Raw genomic sequence first — 5,823 nt, 5'->3', positions numbered from 1 at the left:
GAAGATGGGAAGAACGCCGCCCCGCTGATTATCTGTCCTGTTGACGGAGGAGTCAGGGAAGGTCGGGACATAACCATTTAGTCAGCAGTATGATGTGTCATAAGAACGGATAATGCTAACTGATGTAAAAAAAAAAATTGATATATATTATATTATATTGGGCCTATATTTATTATACTGCAATAATATTTAATTGTACTGTAATAATATTTGACCAAAACTGGCCTGCAACAGGCCGACAGCCATGAATACAAGTTGTCAATTTCAGTGTTCAAATGAATCTTTCAAAATTATATATTATATTATTTAATATGGATGTATTGTGTACATACATGTAAATTAAATGCTTTCAATGTTGAATATACTGCAAAACTTTATTCCATAACTTAATGGGCGTTGGATATTTAAATTGTGAAACTAAAAATAAAAGTTGTTTTGAAGATGAAAACTGTAAGATTGGGTTATTTTCCTTTAGGTTATTAGCATTGTTAGTATTATTACACTTTTATAATTTTTTTCTTGTTTTTAGTTGATTTTAAAAAGTCTCCTGTGGACTGCATGGTGTTTAAAATTAGCATGTGTGCTAAGACACTTAAGAAATGCATCTAATTATCTATTTATTGCACTTAGATCAGGTTTCAAAAGCTGTATTTACAAAAGCTTTTGTTGTTGAAAACAACAAGAAGGATATTCTTTTCTGTCTTTCTTTCAGTATATTTCCATGGTAGCGTCTCCAGCATGCCGCTTTCACTGACTACATTTACATACACGTATTATTCCGTTGTAGCCCTGATTCCGAAAAAGACGAAAATTCCGACTAAGTTGGTCAGTATTCGTCACTCAAAACACATAAACCTGATATCATAACATCAACAGATACTCTAGAGACACTGTTGTAACAGCTTCACCGACAACTTCTCAACTTCAACTTCAACTTTATTACTGTCATTCCATATGTACAAAGTGCATACAGAAAGAAATTGCGTTGCATACAGCTTATAAAAACATTGCAATACATTCCAGGTGAGATGGAACACATCTCCAGATCACTACACAAAAGGCCATACAGAAGTGCAACAATGCTCAAAGTGCAAAAACACATGCCAACATTCACCATTAAACACACACAAACATGTTCAAACACTGATGCACAGGATGTCATGCAAGGTTAAAGGTTCAGTGTTCGGCTCTAGGACACTTCTGCATTGACATTTGCAATTTGTTCAAGTGGCACCACAAATTGGTTTCAACTGCTAGGTTTCCCACATGTCCTTATCTAATTTTACCTTACTTTTTTAAGGAAAAGGTGTTGAGTATGCTATTACTGTTCCACATTCAGCTTGTTGTTGATGAGCAATTGCGTTATTAGCCACCTCAACCCCAACCCCAACCTTACAGTTATCAGTTTTTTTGTTACTGTGACCTGATAATGTGAACACTCTTGCATGAGATTTAATGTAAAGTAAAAAAGCCTTACTGTGTAACTTAACTCTAGTATTTTAACCCAACCCATAAATCTCTAAAATATATGATATAAACATTTACAGGAGGCACAGATTGATAAAGTTGATGATCATTTTGACCCAGTGATATGTCACAAGTGTGCCTGTTGGTAACGCTTGTGTCATGTTCTACCACATATCAGATCAACCCGTGCTAATAATGAGGAGCGTCTGTGTTTTGGGGAAACTGTTGAAGTACAATGAAGTGAGGACCAAAACGCAGAGAGGAGGCAGGCCAGAGAGGGTTTAGGTGATTAGAAGATTTATTAACAAAAAAAAAAAGGCTGGCGTAAACACACCAACTGTTTCTTGTGGCCATCAGATGGACAGTTAAAATTACCTGTAGTTGATTACTTATTTAGCTTCAATAGCAGGCTAACAACACATCTCTTTTGACTGCACCTTGGCTAAGAAGATGATGGTTACAAAAACACCGTGCACTTACATGTGGCACCTTGACTTGTTTGGAACTAACGTGAATCTTGCTGTTCGTTTGTAGCCTTAATGCATTAAGTTCATGGAAGTTACTTTGGATAGAAGCGTAAGCTAGATGTAATGTAATGTAATGTAATACTAAAAGTGTCCAACAAGAACTGGTGAGTGAAAAAGTTAGCATTTCTGCTTAGTGCAAACATGCTTAGGCTAACCAACACATATAGATCTGTTAATGTGATGAAGTCAACTGTGTTTGACCAAAGCCCCTCATGTGATGAGCTGGAAATGATGTTCATAATGTGGTGTATATGTGGTCTGAGTATGATAAATAAAACGCTTAAGAATCTGGCAATCTTATTTTTTCCTAAAGTAATTGTAACTATAATGAGGAATTAATGAGGTACTACTTAGTAAATAGTATGTCTCCAAAACAAATTGATTCAGGTGTTAGGGTGATAAAAGAATTTGAACAGTTGTTTAATTATGTTGTTCATGTTTAGGTTTCCCAACTTTGTCTCAAAAGCCTGAAAGACAAGGCATTTGGTAAGTAGTCATTTAGATTTCCTGTGTTGAATAGTATTGTAGATATATAGATTGATGAACTTTGGTTAAGACAATCTAGTGATAATGTACGTCACATTTTGTTTACACACATACTCACGTTCATTAACCTGATCATGTTTTGGCTGCTGCTGTATGACACACATACCTGGAAATAACGATGAAAGGAAAAATTCCTGTGGTCTGTGGCTGAGAGCCAAACCTTCAATTCCCGTGCAAGGACAATATGTCGTCAGAATCGAGTTGAAAGCAATATGTACCAAGTACTGAAGGACACAGAGGAACCAGAAATATACTTCTAAGAGATGAACATGAATACTTTTATTAAAAGTCCAGTATTTTCCCCATTACTTCTTCAGGGACATGAACTCCATTCCCTGGCTTGAAAGTCCTGTGTTTTGGGAGCCACCCATCTGAACCAACCTCCTCTCTATCTGATACCTGGTGCTCCGGTGTAAAAAATAAGGTGCATTGTAACAAATGTATTGATTTCAACTCAAAACAAAATCTTTTTCCAAACTTAACTAAGTAGTTTTGGTGCCTAAACCTATGCATGTTTTGGTTTGCTATGCTTTCTTTATTCCTTATTTGTCATCTGTTTTGCATGTTAATTTCTTTGCTGTGCTTTAATTATTGATACAATTTCAGTTTGCATGGTTTGTTTTGGTGCGTTGCTTCAGGCCTGGGATGCTTTTATTTTGTAGTGTTAATTTGCATGTTTTTATCTGTAGTGTTTGATTAGGGCAGTGGGCCATTATTTCACATTCCTCTACCCATGTGTTTAATTACCATTGATGTTTTACCAACTGCGGATTTTGTGCACCGGATGAGTGTTTCCCATCGTTGAGTGAGGTTTTCCGAGGAGGAAGCTAAAGGTAAAGACAAAGGATCGGTGCAGCCGTACCTGCGATGATGGACTCTGATGCGTTAACCGAGCTGAACGGCCTTAACTTTTTGTTTTTTACGTAGTGTTTTATTTGGGCCTAAATTTTAACTGATTCTTTAGTTAGTTAGTTTAGTTTTTAGCTTTTAGTCTCACTTGGCTTTGCTTGAATAAATGATCATGTTGTATTATAACTTGTTTTCGTCATTTGTTCCTTGGGTTACACTGCTCTCCCTTGCATAAAAGAACCTGTGCCTTAATTAAAGTAAATTTTGTCATGTATTTTAAATTTAGAGTCCCTAATTTCAGTTTAAATCTATGTGGCGTTGTTGAGCAACACATTTATAATTTTTTCTAACTACCATAAACCTCCCACCCATACTAACCAAGTAGTTTATTGCCTAAACCGAACCAAGCTGCAACCGTTTCACAACGTTGACGTGTTTGAAACCACAACCATTGCATTCTCGGATTTAGATATGAGGACGGAAAGCGCCCCGTGAGTCGTACTTCCTGCCACCTTGAAAAAAAGGAGGAATAAACAACCTACGAGTTTTATTGAAGAAAATGTAAAAAGACAGTCCTACTTTAAAATCTGTCCTACAGAAGACAGTTGAAATGGAACAACATGACCAAAAAACGTGACCTGTCATTTCTAAAATAAATTTAAAAAAAATTCCCTTGATTGGTTGGGGTTGCTGGTAATAAGGTGAGAGAAACGTGAGTTTGTTCAGATGAGTAATTTGGTTTAATTGTTTGACCTTAAAACTTCAAAGGTGTGTACCACACCTTGTGGCTCTACACCGTGTGGTGTCGTCATGGCACGGTTTGATCTGATGTTGGGTATGTCGGCACCTGACACAACCATTACCGACAGGCACATTTAAATCAATGTTTACGGGAATGACGTGAAGAAGTAGGAGTGGCGATCTCCACACTGGGTTCCAATTATTTTTTTAACTTTTTAAATCTCTTTCTTTCTGGACGTGTAAGGACGTTTCTGAGAAAATTTTAAATTACAACAATCAACAATGAAATAACCACAGGGTCCATTCAGTTCTTTTGTTATAACTGTATGGATTGAAGTAAAATACTGGAGTCAAGTTTACAGTAATGCTTTTGCAGTCCCACTACAAATTAAATCTCATGCTAGAGGTTTTAAACTATCAGTTTACAGTAAAACAAAGCTCTGGATATACAACATGTCTGCATTCACGTTCCACAAATACCAAATTTTGCAGTGTCTTTTTGTATTTTAGTCAGTGCATAGGCCTATTGACAAAGCAAAAGTGGCATCAACGTTGAAAATGTGGAGAAATTTAAGACTGAATAGACCAAAACAACAAAAAAGTCAACGCGCAAATGCCTTGTTCATCAACAACAAAAAGTTGTTTGTGGAACATGAAATTTAAAACACATGCATACCCTGCACTTTATTATAAAAAATGAATGTTGAATAACCTGTGGTCATCAGACAGTGTCGTGTGCTTGTTCCTCAGTAACTACTCCCATTTTTTTGTGTTTTGCATGGTAAAATTCTACCAAGTCTTCATGTGAAAAGGATTGGTGCATCTTGACTTTGGACTTCTTGGTCTTGAATAAGACTTGACCCCAGATTCTGTTCCCTAGACATGAGATTTACATTAGACTTGAAAAAAATTATGCAATGCATTCTCACGAACGGGTTAAAATGATATTGACTAATTGAGATTTCTATAAAGTTTATGGTTTGGCTTAAAACACAGGCCCCCTTAAAGGATATTTCCGGTGCAAAATGGACCTAGGGGTTAATGACACATGTGGTCTGAGTTCAGGGACATGAACACCTGTTTCCTTGGTGTAAGTCTTGCGTTTTCCCCGTAACTTCGTCCGGGACACAAACTCAGCTCCATGGCTTTAAAGTCCTGTGTTTTGGAAGCCCTCCATCTGCCTCAACCTGCTCCCTATCTTATACTACGTGCTCCTGTCGTAAGTACTAAGGCATTAAGTAACAAATGTATTGATTTTAATCCAAACCACAAGTAGTTTTAGTTCCTAAACCTAACCAAAATGCAACTGTTTGACAATGTCTCATTCACCAGTTCTTGTTGGACACTTTTGGCATTACATTATACTACATCTAGCTTACACTTCTATCCAAAGCAACTTCCATTAAGTGCATTAAAAGTACAAACGAACAGCAAAAAAAAGTTAGTTCCAAATAACCCAAAGTGCTACATGTAAGTGCAAGGTGCAGTCAAAAGAGATGTGTTGTTAGCCAGCTATTGAAGCTAAATAAGTAATCAACTACCAGTAATGTTAACTGTCCATCTGATGGCCACATGAAACAGTTGGTGTTTATGTTGCGTTTCAAGCATCAGATGAAAGGACTGCAGTGTCAGTACCGATCCGGTTGGTACTTTGCAACTCTCAGCAGAGATGAGAAGGAAGCAAGATGGCTCA

This window comes from Etheostoma cragini, chromosome 19, assembly GCF_013103735.1.
Source record: "Etheostoma cragini isolate CJK2018 chromosome 19, CSU_Ecrag_1.0, whole genome shotgun sequence".
NCBI lineage: Eukaryota > Metazoa > Chordata > Actinopteri > Perciformes > Percidae > Etheostoma > Etheostoma cragini.
Note: the sequence above shows the minus strand (reverse complement) of the source record.